The sequence below is a fragment of the Equus przewalskii genome, chromosome 3, assembly GCF_037783145.1.
Source record: "Equus przewalskii isolate Varuska chromosome 3, EquPr2, whole genome shotgun sequence".
Lineage (NCBI taxonomy): Eukaryota > Metazoa > Chordata > Mammalia > Perissodactyla > Equidae > Equus > Equus przewalskii.
In genome coordinates this window covers 61653254-61672002 of record NC_091833.1, presented here as the reverse complement: position 1 = coordinate 61672002, position 18749 = coordinate 61653254, and the positions used below count along the sequence as shown (strand labels likewise).

At 38.5% G+C, this 18749-nt stretch overlaps 1 long non-coding RNA gene across 1 annotated transcript in view; it reads right to left on the bottom strand.

Annotated features, from left to right (window-relative positions):
- LOC139082561 (uncharacterized) overlaps positions 1–17170 on the bottom strand; it is a 37125-nt gene extending 19955 nt beyond the window's left edge. The window contains exon 1 of the long non-coding RNA XR_011538682.1: positions 17124–17170. This is a non-coding gene — a long non-coding RNA (uncharacterized lncRNA). The remainder of the gene's footprint in view (positions 1–17123) is intronic.
- Positions 17171–18749: the final 1579 nt, after the last annotated feature.

Genomic DNA, 18749 nt, shown 5'->3' with positions numbered 1-18749 from the left:
ACAACTTTAAGAGGTCATCAGCAGGAAGCAGCAATGGCAAGAATGACTTGAGGTTTCCTGAACAATGACACCAAAGAAGCTAGAGCCAGAAAGGAGGAAATATGGCTGACCCTATTCTATCACTGTGAGTCCTTCCTTGTGAGTTCCACTGAGATGTTCTCTCTGAACTTCCCGAAGTAACGGAAAAGACATTTGCGGTATGGCGGAGGTGGCACAACTGCAATAGTGTAATAGGGACAAAGATGATACTGTTTCTCTTTTCTCTGACTACCCACACAAATAATAAGGGGAAGGGCTTGTCCTGACTTTAGCAGTGATGCCCCACTCCATATCCCCTCTGTTTACCAGTGAGTTTTGCAGTTGCAATGGGCAACATCCATACATGCTGGCAGTTTCCCAGCCCAACCTCCCCTATCCTTCTGATTCTCTTCCTGACGGCTTTCTCTATTTGGGTGTGGTGAGGGAAGCATGGTAGAGAGACTTTGCTCAACTCGCAGGCAGGATGGCCTATAATTTAATGCCCTCAGAGCAACCCTCATTGAGGGGCAGGAGTTAGTGGATGAATATTCTGTTTTCCAGTCCCTTGGTTGGACAGTTCTAGAGGTTACACTATGTATGTATACATATATTTTTTCAACTTCTCTCTTCTTTGTGTTCACATTTTCTTTTAAATCTTTAAGCATATTTGTAACTGATTTTTTTTTAAAAAATCATCCCATTCACAACAACATGGATGGACCTTAAGGGAATTATGTTAAGTGAAATAAGCCAGATTGAGAAGGACAATCTATGTATGACTCCACTCATATGAGGAATTTAAACATGTGAACAAAGAGAACAGATTAGTGGCTACCAGGGGAAAGGGAGGGGGTGGGCACAAAGGGTGAAGGGTGCACCTACAACATGACTGACAAACAATAATGTACAACTGAAATTTCACAAGATTGTAAACTATCATAAACTCAATAAAAATTAACTTAAAAAAAATATATATATACATATGTCCCTGTCCCATAGGAAGCCTGAGCCCGATCTTCTGGGGTTTCACCCTATCATGTGTAACTTAGTATTGATCAAAGAGACCCAATGGAACCTCGATGCCGATTTCTGGAGCTTTATTTTCTTGCATGGATCTCTCCTTTCTGCAGCTTTACTCCATAACTTCTAGTCACCTCAGTCTCCCTGAATTCAAATCTGTGTGTCTTCAACTCAACAAGACCGCTGTGCTCTGCTTCGGCTCTCCCGTCCTGCACAGTGGTCCAGAATTGCTCCAGGAAAAAGCCAGGGTGGTCATGGATCTAACCATGTTTGTTTCCTTTTCTCAGGGGCCCTAGTCCTCTGCTGACTGTTGTTCAATGCCTAAAAACAGTTGTTGCATATATTCTGTTGAGTTTTCTAGTTGTTTACAGCGGGAGGTTAGGACAGTTTCCTTTTACTCCAACATGGCTGGAAATGGAAGTTTTGATGGGACAATTCCCTGGAATGTTTTACAAGGTTTCTCAGAGGCTCCGTAGCAAGATTAAGCCTTAGTTACCTGCAGTGACATTTCACTTATAACATATACTTTATTAGCTTTTCTCTCTCCCCCATCCCGTATTCCCCCACTCCCTCACTTGTTCTTCCTATGATCATCTCCAAGATAAACTACAGCACACAAGTCTGTGTATCAGAATCTGCTTTCAGGGGAACCCAAACTTGGTCGCTTGGATTCCTCAGAAATTGGATCTCAAAGCAAAGACTTATACTCTTATTTTATTAAGGAGAATAATAGCAGAAAATCAGAAGGAAGGAAAATGTGAAGTAGGGCAGGGAAAAAGTGACAACTAATAAGACAGTGCTTAACCACAACCACACAGACCATCATCAAGTACAACTGAGTTCTTCACCTTCCTAGAGGCTATTCTGAGAGTTTGCTTTCTTATTCTGAGGAAACTAGGAAACCAACTCAAATCAAGAAATTGGAATTGCTGGATTTACATTAGAGTCATAATTCACTCCAACAGCAGGGCATCAGCCTCTGATTACTCTTCCCGTGCTGACCTTGAAGTCAAAACATGGAAGCTGGATCCATAAGACCCTAAAGTTCAGGATAGAGGCTAGAACCTACTAAACCCACATCCAGGACCTTATCTTCATCTGTGGAGAGGATGGTAGTCCTGGTGACATTTTGTCTTCCAAATAAAAAGTGACATTTTCCTATCTGGATATTATCTTTTTCCTACTGACTCATAGGTGTTCTCTACATATTTTGGATATTAATCATTTGTCAGATTTATAGATAACACAGCTCATTTTCCAATTTGTAGCTCATATTTTCATTCTTTCTAGGGGTCTTTTCAATTGACATGTTTGTATTTTTATTATACTTGATAATAGCAATATGCTCTGTTTAAGCCAGGAGTAGTTGGAATTGTTCCTTTTGCTTTCAACAGTTCCCTGAAGAAGAAACCACATAGTTTGGAGAGGAATAAACAATCAAGATTAAAACCAGGAACTGATCTTTTAACAGCCAAGTTCAAAACCTGAGAGATCACACACAAAAATCAGTTGTCTCATTTTATAGACGGCACCAGGGAGGCTCAGAGACCCCTAAGGAATTACCAAATGTCACAGAACTATTTTATTTAAAAATGGACTGCAACTCAACGTTCTGATATTTAGTACAGTACTATTTTCATTAACTAGATCATTCTCGTAACTGCCAAAGAAGATTATTAGCTTGAATCTTGGTTCTAGGATTGGCTTTCTAAAATTTGTATAAGCAGTTTCAGGGAACTAATTAAGAACTAATAACCCATTCATACCACAAGCTACTGTAGGGCGGTCTAAAGGAAATATGATGAACATTTGGCCAAACAATTTGAAGTAAAAAATGGGTTCAGCCACTTTGTGTGATCAGCTAAGTTACTCTGTCAGTTATCTATCGCCTCCCCAAAATGCAATGACTTAAAACAACCACTATTTTATTCTGGCTCATGACCCCATAGGTCATCAGTTTGGGCTAGGTGATGCAGCGGCTGGTCTGGACTTAGTTGGGTGGTTCTTCTGATGGGGTCTCTGGGGTCACTCGTGTGGCTGCAGTCATCTGATGACTTGAGCAGGACTGCCTCACTCACAGGTTTGGTGGTTGGTGCTGGCCATTGGCTGGGCCTCATGTCTCTAGCAGATGAGCTTAGCTCTCTTCTTATGGTGGCAGCAGCATTTCAAGATGGCAGGAGTGGAAACTCCTTGGCTTCTTGCATTCTTGACTCTTTCCTAGTTGGATATTATCTTTTCCTTATTGACTCACAGGTGTTCTTTACATATTCTGGATGTTAATCCTTTGTCAGATTTATAGATAACATAGCCCATTTTCCAATTTGTAGCTCATATTTTCATTCTATGATGTCTTTTCAATTAACCTAAGTTTGTATTCTGAATACACTTGAGTTTAGCAATGTGCTCTTTTCTAGTTAGCACTTTTAGTGTCTTGTTTCAAAACAATTTCCCTTCACAGAGGTCATAAAAATATTCTTCTATATTGTCGTTTAAAATTTTTGCAGGTTTTTTCTTTGTATTTAAGAATTTAGTCCACCTGGAATTGATTTTTGTATATGATGTGAAGGATTATCCAATTTTATTTTATTTTTCTATATGGCTCCTCAATTGTTCCAGCACTATTTATTAAAATATTATTATTTACCCACTGATCTGCAACACTACTTCTCGCATGAATTGAGTTCCCCTCAATGTGTGGGAGTGCTTATGACCTCTCTATTCTGTCACGTTAATCAATTTGTCTATACTTGTGTCCTATTTTCATTGTTAACATTTTATAATAATTCTTAACATCAGGAAAGGAAAATTCTCCCATCTTCAGAGTGGCTTTTCTTTTCTTAGGTTTTTACTCTTCCATATAAATCTTCGCAGCATCTTGAAAATTTGCACTAAATTAAATTATAATTTTGAGTGGAATTTCTTCAAAATTATACAGTAATTTGTAATTATTGATATATTTATGGGTCTGAGTTTTCTATTTCAAGAACATAGAATAGCTCTCAAGTTTTTCAGGCCTTCTCTAATGTCTTTAAACAAAGTTTTATAATTTTCTCCATAAACGCCTGCCATATCCTTTTTATTATAAAGAATTTATTTCTAGTCTAGTCTATATTTTTTTCATGCTATTATAAAGAACATCTTTATAAAATGTCACAGTCTTGCTATTATCAGTGATTAAACATAAAATTTTGTATTGATTTTGTACCATCAATCCTTTTCTTGAGTGGTCACGTCATCCGGGAACAATGGCAGCTCAGTTTCTTCTTTCGGAAAACTTGTCTTTTGTTTATCTTTCTAGCTTTGCTGAGTTGGCTGTGGTAACAGCAGACACGTTTGTCTGGTTTCTGCATTCAAAGGGCATACCTTGACCTTTTCACCATTATGTACAATGTTTTACGGCTATCCTTGTATTGGTGACTTGTTAAGGAGTCATTATATTATCATTATAATTTTTATTAGTTTTCATAATCAGATGTTAAATTATGTTATTTTCTTAAACCCTGGAATGTACACTTCAGGTCAGAGTATGGCAAGATAATCTGGTCTTCATGTAATGAATTTCAAAGGGGTGGAACTCTGTCATTCTGTGAAGTGTAGTTAAAAACTACAGAATCAATTTAACTGAGCAATTTATACTCCCCTCCCCAATAATAAATGAAGCTTTAACAAGGTCCTAAAAGCTAACAAAATTAGAATAGTTATAATGACAAAGAATATATAGTAAGTGGTTGATAACTGGCAGCCTGGAAGATATTACACTTGTGTGGATTTTTCAGAGTCTAGCACTGTGCCTCGTACATCCTAAGCCCAATAAATGTTTGCTGATTAGCTGATATCTCAAAAGACTCTAAGAAAAGATGTTATTCTTTAATTGATTAAAAATAACTGAGTTGTGCACACAGATGTGAATAAAGTTGTATTCTAAGAAGATGATTAATATAGTTTGAGAAAACCCTGTGATCATTTTAAGCATACGCATTTTATGTTGCAGAAATTCTAATGAAGAAATTTGAAGCATTATTCAATTAAGTACCGTTATTATTTAACCAAAGCACTCTTTTCTTTTCAGAATCACATGAAAGGTGGCAGATTAAGTTGTTTGAATCTTGAGACTAAATGAGTGATGAGTATCATCAAAAAGTTTATGGACAGGCACCATCATATTCATATTCTTGCTTTCTCTTTTCTTTTAATTAAATGTACATCTAAAATATATACACGCTCTGGTATAGATTAGGATAAAATTACAGTAAGAATAGAATAAGGCTATTCAGAGAATCTAAAAATGTGGTCCCCTGACCACCAGAATTAGCATCACCTGTCAACTTAGAGATGCAAATTCTCAGGCCTCACCTCAGCCCCACTGACTTGGAAGCTCTGAAAGCAGGCAGCCCATTTTAACAGCCCTCCAGGTGATTCTGATGCACTCTCAAGTTTAAGAACTACTGGTACATATCTTCTATTGAACAAAATATCCAAGTTTTACCTATGTTATAAATATCTCCATTGAATATAAAAGTGATTTAAAATTGCTAGAAGCTGCTGTATGCAGACCAGCTGGGCAGGCAATAGACCCATTTGATGAAAGAGATCTTAAGAAAAAATCCTCCCCCTTTTGAAAAAAAAATTATTTCTGACAGAACATTTCTAGAAACTAAACTTCAAATGGAATTTGCAAATTGGTGGATGGAAAGGGTATAATAAGGACTGGCAGGTGATATGGGAGCGAGTTTGGATTAACTTCTGAAAAAACCCTAGGATTTTCTTGGATTTTTAAGCTATAGCATTGGGTAAGAAGGGAGAGGTGACCACTCATAACAAAAAACTAAATTTCATGGTTTTCTAAATTAAAAAATAAAAAGGAAAATAAATTAAGGGTATATGGAGCTTATGATTCACCCGAGGGTCACCTTGACAGTTGAGTGATGCAAACTGTTGGGAGAGCTTGGGTTTTTTAATCCTATTGCTATGGTTTAGTGTTCCAGATCCACCAGCTACAGCTTATGTCGTTCTGGAAAATTCACTTAACATTGGGGATTCACATGTTTTCATTTGTTCTTACTTTGCTCTATCATGGGAGAAGTAGATATAATACATGTAAAGTACTTAATTATGGCTATTATTAATTTTCAACTTACCAAACACGTGGGCTTTTTTCTTTATTCTTTAGTGGGCTTTTTTCTTACAAGGGACTACACATGGGTAATCCTGTGTATCTGTATAGCTTGTATTGTAGTGCCCCTAGCTGATGGCCACACAAGGAACATCACATGCTATGGGTATCGAGAGCCCTTGGCATCATTGTGAGCTTGGACATCCTCCAGAATTTTCTTTGAAAGTAGCATTAATTTTTGCTAATTCAACTTTTGCTGAACTGCTTTCTCTACTTATTCTGGAGACCTAAACATTGTTTTCAGGCAGGTGACAGGCTACTTGTGAGGGCAGTAATGGAAGGAAAGTTGATGAAATTTCCATCATGTAGGAAGGATAGTCCCCAAAACTCAGATGGTAGGTGAGAAGTTTCCCTATTAGGGTCAATATATCTTCACAGATGCTACCTTTTCCATGCTGCCCCCTACCGCCTTTAGTCCATTTAACTTCCTAGTCGACTCTGGCCTTTGACCACTGTTTTTCTCTTCACCCCATCCTTTGATGTGATTCTTAATGACATCAGTATGGCTCTTTATTAACTTGTCAACACTCTGCTCTCTTGATTGCTCAGCCTTTGAATTCCAAATGCCTTAACCTCCACCCCATTTTAGTCACCCACAACCTTGGATCTCAGTATAAAGTAAAGTTGTTTATCTACATTGTTGAAAACTGAAATATCTCTTTTAGAAAAATTTTCCATTCATTATAAGATCTGAAATAAGAATGTACTTAAGAAGAAGGAAATGAGATGTCATACGGCTGTATTATAGCCAGCCCTGGTGGTTCAGTGGTTAAGATTCAGTACTCTCACCGCCATGGCCCAGATTCATTTCCTGGTCAGGGAACCACAGCACCCATCTGTCGCTTGTCATACTGTGGTGGTTGAGTCTTGCTGAAAGTTATGCTACCTGTATTTCAAATATCAGTAGGGTCACCCATGGTGGACAGGTTTCAGCAGAGCTTCCAGACTAGACAGACTAGGGAGAAGGACCTGGCCACCCACTTCTGAAAAACATTGACCATGAAAACCCTATGAATAGCAGCAGAGCACTGCGTGATAATAGTGCCAAAAGAAAGACAGGCAGGGTTCTGCTCTGCTGTACACAGGGTCACTAGGAGTCTGAATCAATTTAATGGCACTAACAACAACAGTTGTATAATAGAATTGTCTTAAATTTTAAGAATTTACTTTTAAATAAAGCAAACCTAATAGATAACATCAGCCAAGAGTAGAAGTGATCCAACCTAGGAAACTATAAGGTCATCATGTGGAGAGTGGAAAGGGAGGAAATTTATGACCATTAAGACCCAGGGAGGGGTCAGCCCTGATGGCCTAGGGGTTAAAGTATGGTGCACTCTGCTTCAGCAGCCCAGATTGGGTTCTCGGTGGCAGAACCACACCAGTTGTCTATCAGTAGCCATGCGGTGGCAGCAGCTCACATAGAAGAACTAGAAAGACTTACAACTAGAACATAAACTATGTACTGGGGCTTTGGGGAGGAAAAAAAGAGAGGAAGATTGGCATAGGATGTTAGCTCAGGACTAATCTTTCCCAGCAAAAGAAAAAAAGCGGGGGGGGGGGGAGGGGGATTCTTAAAAAACAAAACAAAGCAAAACAGACCCAGGGAAGATCACAAGGATGCTGCCTCAGAAAGAAGAGATGGAAAACACTGAGCTAAAGCTATGTCTAATCATTTAACTTCTTAGTAAAATTTCTGCATATACAACACCATATTCAGTGAATAAACATCACATTTCTTTTTACTGTTTCTGAAGAAAAAAATGTGTAAACAGATGAGTGATGCTCTCATGGAGCCAATGAACAGAAATGCTGCTTCAGAAAGTGTCTTAGTCCATTGGGGTTGCCATAACAAATTACCACGGACTGGGTGGCTTAGACAACAAACATTTATTTCTCACAGTTCTGGAAGCTGGAAATCTAAAGTCAAGGTGCCAACGTGGTCAGATTCTTGGTGAAGGTACTCTTCCTAGTTTACAGATGGCCATCTTGCTGCTGTGCCTTCACATGGTGGACAAAGAGAAAGGTAGTCCTCTGGTCTTTTCTTATGTGGGCACTAATGCCATTCCTGAGGGTTCTGGTCTCATGACCTAATTTCTTTCTAGCGGCCCTGAACTTTGGAGGAACACAAACAATCAGTTCATAGCAGAAAAGGATTCAATCCATAGGTACTGGAGCCCTCAGGACTTTCTTTTGTCATCTGTTGTGTCTTTGCCTCTCTCTCTCTCTGCTTTTCTGGTCTCTATGCAAGTCAGCCACAAAAAGTAACTTGCTATCTCTAAGAGTCAATTTCTAATTCTTGAGATAGAAGAGCTTATTGGCCATATTGATTCAGCTGTCCATATAGGTCCAATCAACTGTGGCCAAGGGACTGTGGTTACTTGGTGCAAACAAGACCATCTGAGACCCATCATTGCAAAATGCAAAAACAGTTCACAGAGAAGTGAGCATTTGTACAAACTGGGCAGGCACTTCCAAAGGATTCCATCCCTGCATGTGTGTGTCTGCGTGTGCCAGAGGGAAAAGCAAAACCAGAGAGACAGAAAGAGAAAACACATTTCCTCAATATGAAACTCTTGCTAAAGAGAAACTATTGCTCTTTAGAGAGGTGACATGCACACTGAGAGAGCCCCAGGCAAAAAGTCGAAAGAGTTGGGCTCTATGATTCTGAAGAAGTGTCTGAACTTCTCTGTACTCAGTTGTAAATGTGAAAACATGGCCAAACAAAACAAAACAGAACAAAATATCTCCATGCCTCATGGGATTTTTAAGAGGAGTTAATAAAATTGAGATTGCTTTGAAAGTTAGTATGAAAATTCATATATAAAGTGTCATTATTTTTATTGCTTTATGTATAGTGTTGTCCTTATTATTAAGAAAATTGTAAAGTTACTTCCCATTTAGTACTTAATAAGCCAGTTTTATGGTACTATCGACACTGCCTTATCCACAGTTTTATAGCCCAAGCCTCTAAACTGGAGCAGGTGGCAAGTTTTTGCTGTGGATCATGGCAAAATTATAATCATGTCATTAAGCTCTACTCTAACAATTAACTCTGAGACTGAGTTTGACAAAAGGACTATCTCAGGGTCACAAGTAGAAGACTAATGGTATTTTAGAATATAAAATTCCAAATTTCAAGAGAAAAAGATCCAGTTGGCACAGTTTGAGTCATACACCCACTCATGGTCTAGCCCCCTGTGGACAGGAGAGTGGGAACACACTGCGGAGACCTGGCTGCTGCAGCCACCCCAGGATGAGGCTGGCGATCTTCCAAGCAGCTGGCAGATAACTCGGTGGGGCCTCTCTACAACTCAGAAAGCACCTTTCTCAAAACTAAGGGAAGGGAAAGTGAGCGTGGCACTTCTGATTCCACAGGTGATTTTTTTTTTTTTTTGGACAAAATAACCTAAAAACCTTTACACTACAAATCATCTAGAAATACTGGACAAGATGTGAAATAAATCCTTCCAAACGGATAGCTTAATTCCTCAGGATCTTTCCCCAGACCCCTAAAAAAGGAAGCAGAAACTGAGAGAGGAAATCTCCTAGGTAAATGCTGTGCGTTGTGCAGGGCGAGGATTGAAGGTAGTCGCAATCACTTAGCTAGATGTTGGCATTTTGATCTCACATTAGGACAGATGACATGATTGTGGATCTTTGTTAACATAGAGAGTTGTAACAAAGATCCTAGCATAAAATCAGAACCTTCAATAGAAATAAAGCTACTAAAGGGGCCGGCCCGGTGGCGCAGCGGTTAAGTTCGCACGTTCCGCTTCTCGGCGGCCCGGGGTTCGCAGGTTCGGATCCCGGGTGCGGACATGGCACTGCTTGGCAGCCATGCTGTGGTAGGCGTCCCACGTATAAACTAGAGGAAGATGGGCACGGATGTTAGCTCAGAGCCAGGCTTCCTCAGCAAAAAGAGGAGGACTGGCAGTAGTTAGCTGAGGGCTAATCTTCCTCCAAAAAAAAAAAAAAAAGAAATAAAGCTACTAAAAAACACAGGTCTGTGATATGGAGTATGTCTACCTCCACATGGACAATGGTTGGGAAAAAACCAATTTCCTCCCTGCAAAGTCTCTACCAAGAGTCTACCCTCAGGTAGGTTTTGGATTCCATTATAACACCTGTATGGTCGGTGAGCTCCTAGCTAGCATAGAAGAGGACCCAGATCCATGTCTGGCAGAAATGCAAGTAAAACTGCCCTAGTAGAACATACCATCAGCATGGACCCCACAGGAGTCTCAAAGACAAAGCCATGCTGAAGACAAATCCATAGTCCACATTTACAAAACTCTAGAGGAACCATCCACCCTAAGCAGCAGTCAAGACCCACAATAAACAGCATCCCTAAAATCAAAAGTGTTCAAATCAACAAAGGAGACTGTTATAAATATGTTTCAAATCATCTGACATCAAAGAAGGAATAGAATCATAAGAAAATAATAAGATACTAGGAAACCAAGCAGATTTTGGGGAGGGGACAAATAGATAATAAGAAAAGGAACACCAAATTTAAAAAAACCTAAAAACAAGGGGACTTCTAAAAATAAAAGTATGATTACATAAAGTAAAATCTCATTGGATGGCTTCAACAGTAGATTAGATTCAGGTAGAGAGACAACTATTTTAGATGCATCTATGATGCAGCAGAGATAAAAATATAGAAGATACAAGAAGGCAGTTAAGAGACTTCAAGAATAGTATGATAATATCTAACTTATTTCTGGAAGGCATTCCAGACGGTGAATGGGTGAAAAGTAATATTTGAAAGGATAATGACTAAGATGAAACTCCCATATTCAGGAAGCCCAGTAGATGCTAAGCAGGAGAGAAAAATAAAACTCACACCCAACTACGTTGTAGTGAACCTGAAAGAAACAAAATGCAAAGATAAGACCTATGAATGAATAAGCATGCGCCACCATGTGTCAAGTGCCCTAGAAGAGGGACTCAAGGAAAGGTGAAACCTGTGGCAGGTCTCTAGGAATACATGGTTTTTCTAAAATGATTGCTCTGGATAAAATAGTTGTAGAAAAATATCAAATTGCTCCAGTTTTGTATACATGTTTGTAAGGAAGAATCAGGGTCACCACATTTGGCTTGTGTTAGTATGCCTAGATGTGAAACAGTTTCTAAGGGATACAGTGAACCATTAAGATGAAATCAGCGTTAGTCATTCATTTATTTATTTGACTAATTTCACAACAAATTTTTTGCTTCCTTATGTTTGTGGTTCAAACACTATACACCTAATGAATCACACGTTTTACATTTTTTCACTATGATTTTTTTCCTTTAGGTGCAAAGAGCTTTTCAAAATGTAACCTGCTGGGTACATTGAGAAAATATGCCTTCATTCCTGCTCGCCGCACCCATCTTAATGTGTTAATGTGGGAAAGTGGTAAAAATTAATAGGTGAAACAGGATTTGGAGCTGACAGACCCTATTAATTCTACTATTTACAAGTTACGTGATTTCAGATAAGTAGCTGTTCTGAATTTCAGCTTATTCTTCTATAAAATGTTAATGTCTACTTTAGAGAGTGATTGAAAGGATGAAAGAAGTGAATGCCTTCAACCAATTTATGCTCCAGAAGTCAGATCAAATTACTTATAGTCCCTCTGAAGGTACTGTTCCATTTCTTGGCTTAAAGCTTGTATTCATACTGCTCCCTCTACTTGGAGCATTTCCCCGTGTCCTGCCTCCTTACCCTTCACCTGACCTGACATTTAGAGGAGCTAACATCTGAAGAATGATCTTAGTTTGTATATCCTTTCCTCTAGGAGGCCTTTGTCACGCCCCTCAAGTCTAGGGTATTTGCTCTTCATCTATACAAGCTGTCAAAATTATAATGGCTTAACATTTTAGCTCATTTTACAGAGGAAGTTTTTAAATCAACACAAACATAAATGACTTGCCAAAGATTATAAAACTAGCTAGTGGCAGAGCCAAGGCATGAAGCCAGGAATCCTGATTTTTATCCCCAATTATCTCTATTCCTGCTACCTCAGCTAGCAGGGCCAGTTCCACCCTTGTTACACCCAGCTTCTGGGATGCTGAGACATATAAGTTCCAGAAAGAGACCCTCTGTGTATTTCTGGCTGAGGTGCATTTCTTCCCCATGACACGGTAATTCATCAGGCCATCTAAGACATCCTGACTGATAGTCCTTGCCAGCTCTGCTAGCCTCCCCCTACTGAATCATCAGATGCCATAATCTTGGTCTGGACCAACATCTATCTTCTGCATTTTCTTCCTGGTGCCAACAGAAACATGTTATCATTTTAATTTAGCCAAATCTCCTTCCAGAACTCATCATTCACACAGAAATTTTTCTCTTCTCTTGAGACTTAATCATTATCACTGCTGGAAAGAATTGTCCCCCTTCCTCTCATCACCACCAGTCACCAATCGGTCAATGCCCGACCCCATTGGCCAGGGAGCTCAAGGAGGAGAAGTTGCATTCATTATCTTCCCCAAACCCACTGCTCCTCTGTTTTATTTTGTTAAACTACAGTTCATCCATCTGTTTAAGCTGGGGACTTAGGGGTCATCCTAGAGTGACCCTCTCCCTCTGCCCTGCATTCAGCCGGGCTCCAGGTCCTGCCTTTTCAACTTTTTTAACCCTCAGTTAGCCCTCCTCTCTGTTTCCTCTGCCACTGCCTTAGTTCTGGCCTGCCCAAGCTTTCACCTGTATCCCTGAAAGAACTTCCTAACTGGTCTGCCTGATCCCAGTTTGTCCCTATCCCTCTCATTCACTGCCAAATGATTGTTCTAAAATGCAAATCTCACCAGGTGAGAAGGATCCCTCATCTATAAGACAGGTCAATAATTAAGAAAGACCATTGGTTGTATCCTTTATGAAAATTATCTCTTATTCTTAAGATCTGCCTCTAAACACATCGAATGGACCCAGCTCTGACTCGGTCCTCCTGGAGTCATTCAAATTATGATACTCCTGGGGTCATCTGGTCAAAAGAGAGATCCACGCTCCTTTCACATCATTTTATTCAATTTGCTATTTTTTACCCATGGGACAAAACTTACATTAGCAAATAGGTACATGTGCTTATATTTACTGAAAGAACATGTGTACATGGTAAAAATTCAAACAATGTAAGAGTTTGTACAGATTTAAAAAAAGGGGCGAGGGATAAGTTTTCATCTTACCCCAAATACTGAGTTGCCTGGTTTCCATTCCTAGGAGTAATGACTTTTACCAATTTGGGTGAGTATGTAGTCCCAGAAATGTTATCTGGATGCACCAGCATATTCGATGTCATAAATGAGAGCATTATTGTATTTCAGAACATCTATTTTTGTTTATCTATTTATTTACTTACTTACTCAAGATGGGGAGTTGGAGAAGAATATTTTATTGAAGGTATGCACCATTATTTGTTTAACCAGTCCATTCTGAGGGACATTTAGGTGTTTCTAGACTTTTTTTTGTACAATAAATAATGTTTGTGAATATTTACATATTCATTTTTTGTCTACGTGTTATGCATGTATATCTATAAGATAAAACCACAGAACAGGAATTTCTGACTCAAAGGGTACGTGCATTTACATTTTGATAAACATTGCCAAAACATTTCCAAAGAATTTGCACCATTTTAAACTCCATCTATTAGACTGTGAAAATGCTTATTTCCCAACACCCTTGTATAGTCTTTGATGGTGCTATGTTATCAAACTTTTTGACTTTGCCAGACTGATAGTGAAAACTACTATCTCATTGTTTGAGTATGTTTTTCTCTAATCATGAGTCATGTTTGGCTTCTTTTCATTCTTTTGCAGGTATTTATATTTTATAATCTGGGAAATTTTTCTGCTGATTATTAATCTTTTATGATTTATCTGTAAGATATATTTATATATTAAGAAAATAAGCATTCTTCTGCAAAATGAATTGTAAAATATTTATTTCGTACTTTCTATTTGTATTTTTATTTTGTTTCAATTCTTCTCCATGGAAAAATATTATTAGTATAATCAATTCATTAAATTTTTCCTTAGTGGTATCTGGAGTTTGTGTTTTGCTTCCAAGCACTTCCTCATTCTAAAACTCATCTTTTTCGAATCTAGGTGTTTGATCCGCCTGGAAATTATTTTGGTATCAGAAGTCAGATGAGATTTAGCTTCAGCTTTTCTAGATGTTTAACCATTTGTCCCAATTCCATTTCTTTGTCATCCCTTTTCCCCCCTGGTTTTAAATACCTTCTTTGGCATATATTTAACCTCTGTGTGAATTTAGTTCCAACTTCCTGTTCTGTTCTACTGACACCTGATTCTTCATAAACTATCTTCTTAATTTAAAAATTACTCTGCCGTTATATGCTTTAATATTAGGTGGAGCCAATCCTCCTCTTGTAACTCCCCATTTTCAAAGATTTCATGGTTCTTCTCAAATGTTAGTTTTTCCATGAGAACTTTAGAATCAATTTGCCTAATTCCAAAGAAATGAAGCTACTTTTATTTACAGATCAATATAATTAATGTAATGTATATTAAATAATATAATCTATATTGTAGATTAATTTAGGCAAAATTGATATATCTATACTACTGAGTTTTTCTATCTAAGAATTGAGTATCTCTTTCCTGTAATTCAAATATATGTATGTGTGTGTCTGAGCCTCAGTTTCTGCCTCTGTAAAATAAGAAGAAAAATGGTAGTCACCCTCCACCACCACTACCAAGGATGCTGTAAAGGCCACATGTAAAGTGCTAACAGGTGCCTGGCATATGTTAAGTTTTCAGTATATGGTAGCGATTATTTGTTGTTAATATTATTGCTATTGTTCACGTAGTAACATTGTTGTTAATTATCATCTTTTTGCTCCTTTCAGTTAAGATCTAAATATCATTTATTTTTCCTGTATATCTAAATCGTTTCAATACTTTCTAAACAAGTTTCAAACCTTAATGTTTCCTATTTATCTCATTGTCTTCATCATTTAATCATTAATTAACACCTTATAGTTGGCACGGTCGTAGAGGAAAGGAAACTAGTTTTCCTTTCCCAGGAGATCCACTTTAAGCCTCATGACTCAATTCTTCAAAAGATTTTCCTCAGTCATCTTTCTACCTTTAAAAAACTTCTGCTGGATTCCCTTTACTTAAAAAAATCTGCTAAATAAGAATTTATTGGGATAAAGAAAAAGGATACTGCCTCCAACCTTGTACCCATCTCCAAAATATATATTGTTTAAATTAGGACTGCTGGAAAACAGGCTTCTTAATGAGGGAGTCACATACAACGTATTTAAGAATAATGAACCTGTGTTTAAAAGCTCTCTTCAATCTGGAAGGTTTTAAAGTAGTTCATGTTTTAAAGTGGATTGATACATTATGACAGTGTCATCTTCTGGGAAGAACAAAGGTAATTTTAAACTTTAACATAGGTACGTGTGTGTGTATGATATACGCACACAAGTATATCCATGTGTTTGTATATGCACATATATTAAATAAAAACTATACATATAAAGTATTTTTATATTGAATATATTTGTATGTACATAAATACTTTGTATTTTATACAAAAATTATATATATGCTTGTATACACAATATGCTATACATATTTTTATACAAAAATAATATCAAAAATATAGTTTTTCACTCAAAAAGAAATTTAACCACATTACAATATATTTTGGATAATAGATGAGAAGATAATTCCCAAGTCCTACTATATTAACATAATTTCTGCCACATCTTAGTGCATCTCCTTCCAGTCTGTTTTCCTGTGTATATATACATTTTAGTTATAAGTATAATGGCATAAGTCAACTTTAAGGGACATTACTAAGAGGTTTCCTGTTAGATCAAGGAAACACCACCAGAAGAAAGCTGGAGGTGTAGTGCCTTGAGGGCAGAGTTGGGGAGAAGGGTTCATAAGAAGTTAGGTGGAGCCTGGCTCCCCCCCCTTTCCCCATCAGGGAATGGAATGGTGCTGAGCATTTTGTGCAAGGCTATCCGGAGAACTACCCACACACCCATAAAAAGCTAACATGTGTAGGCTGCTATAAAACAAAGCACGACCAGCCAGCGTCAGTGAAAAAAGAATCACAAATAGTACAAATTAAGTAAAAAGAATTTTTACCCTTTTTCTATATCCCTCTATCCCTGTTCTGATGCTAGAAAATACAGAAGCAGCAGCACAAGTAGGGGAGGAGAGGGGACAAGGAGAGGAATTTCAAAGTAGAGGAAGATAAAAAGAACACACCTTTGTGATTTCATCCAGGACTTTAAATGACTCCCAAACTTATAACTCCACACTTGAACCCTCTCCTGAATTCCAGACACGTACAGCTAATTTCCTACTCAACAGTTCCACTTGAAAGTCTAAGAAAGTGAACATGTCCAAAATGGTACTCTGATCACTCCCAACAACCTGATCTAGCTGCAACTGTCTTCATCACAGTTGATGGCAAACTCATCCTTCTAAATGTTCAGGCAAAAAGTCTTGGAGTTTTCTTGACTTCTCTTTACCCGCACATCACTTATTATTTTTGTCAGGAAATCCTGTGGAATTTACCTTTGAAATGTATATAGAATATGACCACTTCTCACCACCTCAACTACTACTTCCCTGGTTTAAGCTCATATTATCTCTCACCTGAAGATGCCATTATCTTCAAATTGACCTCCTGCTTCAATACTTGCACAGTATATTTCAAAATAGCAGCCATAGTGGTGTTTTGAAAACATAAATCAGATAATGTCATTCTTTTACTCAAAACTTTCCAATCATTCTCTGTCTCACTCAGAGAAAAACCAAATGGTTTTTAAAACGGCCAACAAGGCCTTATGTTACCTGCCCTGCTCCATTGTCCCCACCTCACCCTGCTGGAGTCTGCCTATAGACTGGTGGCTTAAACAACAGAAATTTATTTTCTCACAGTTCTGGAGGCAGGATCTGGGTGCCAGCCTGGTCAGCTTCTGCTGAGAGCACTCTTCCTGGCTTGCAGACAGCTGCCTTCTCACGGTATCCTCATGGGGCAGGGAGTAAAAGAGAAAAACAAGCTCTCTGGTGTGTCTTCTTATAAATAGACTAATCCTATTGAATCAGAGCCCAACCCTTATGACCTCAATTAACTCTAATTACTTTCATAAAGGCACTATCTCCAAATACACTCATATTGGGGGTAAGGGCTTCAATATATGAATTTTTGGGAGGTCCACAAACATTTAGCCCATAATATCCTAGCTAACAATAAGACCTCATCTCCTACTAGGTCCCACTTGCTCACTGTCCACATCCACATTGAGCTGCTTGATTATCCTTCAACAACTCATACATATGCCTACCTTAGGGCATTTGCATAGGCTCTTTCCTCTGCCTGGAATATACTACTTCCAGATATCCCTGTGGGTAACTCCCTCACTCTGTCAAGTCTTTGTTCAAATGTCAACCTCTCAATTAAGCCTACTCCAATCAGCCTGTTTACAATTGCTACCTACCCTCACTGGCACCCCTGATCCTCTTATCCTGCTGTCTCCTTTGTTGTTCCACACAACCTTCTAAGACACCTTACAAGGACCTGGATGTATAGTAAGGACTCAGATAGACAGGGGAGGGACAGTGAGAACCTGGTGAGAGTTGCTGCAACTGCCCCAGAGGACCAGGGGGTGGGGTACAGGGAGAAGGCCACACAGGAGCTGAGACTTGAAAGGTAGGTGGGAGCATTAGGAAGTAGGCCTTTACTAGTGAGTGGCCTTTGGAAACCAAATAAGCTTAGCCCCCAAAAATGAATACAATAGTAGAACCACAAGCATTATGATAAGGCAATGAGAGGAAATTTCCGGCAGGTGGACATTTAGGGGGAAGGTTGACCCTATTCTATTTGGGCCTTGAGACTATATTTCATGAGGATGTGTTCCCAGCTTGTTTGCTTGAATAATAGGATGTCACCCCATCTGACTTTGCTATTGCAACTTTTCTCCTTCATGTGGGAATTGTCTTAGGAAATATCTCTCAAAATACCCGTATTTTAACAACTGTTAAATAACTAAATTTTAACAATTTTTGTGCATGGACTTCTAGCTTCGTAGATGGATAAATGAGGTGGTGCAGGATTTAATACAACTGGCTGTTCAAGCCATGGACATTCCAAGGCAAGTCAAGTTTTTTCTCTGACTGCCCTTCTACCCCATCCTTTACCCGACACCCAAAATGGGTGACTGTCAATACTCTAGGCAAGCACTTCCCACATTTAGGAATTCTGTTTTCATATATATGTGTACAATGTCATCATATTTCTAGGAGAAATAACTCTTCCATAAGTTAGGTAGCTATATCAGGGTGTTCTAGTTAAGGACAAACTGTGAAAAGTCTGGGTAACTAGTGAGCTGGTAACTCTTACTTTGCATTGACTGATTAACTGATATCATTTTTGGGTGGCAGAGGGGGATGACCTAGAAGAGGAGAGAAGGAAGGACCACAGAGAACAAAGTTAGCAGAGAAGAAGCGATGTCACCCGTCCCACTTGAAAAGTCGTTTGAGAGCCCCTTTGGAGAAAACGGTG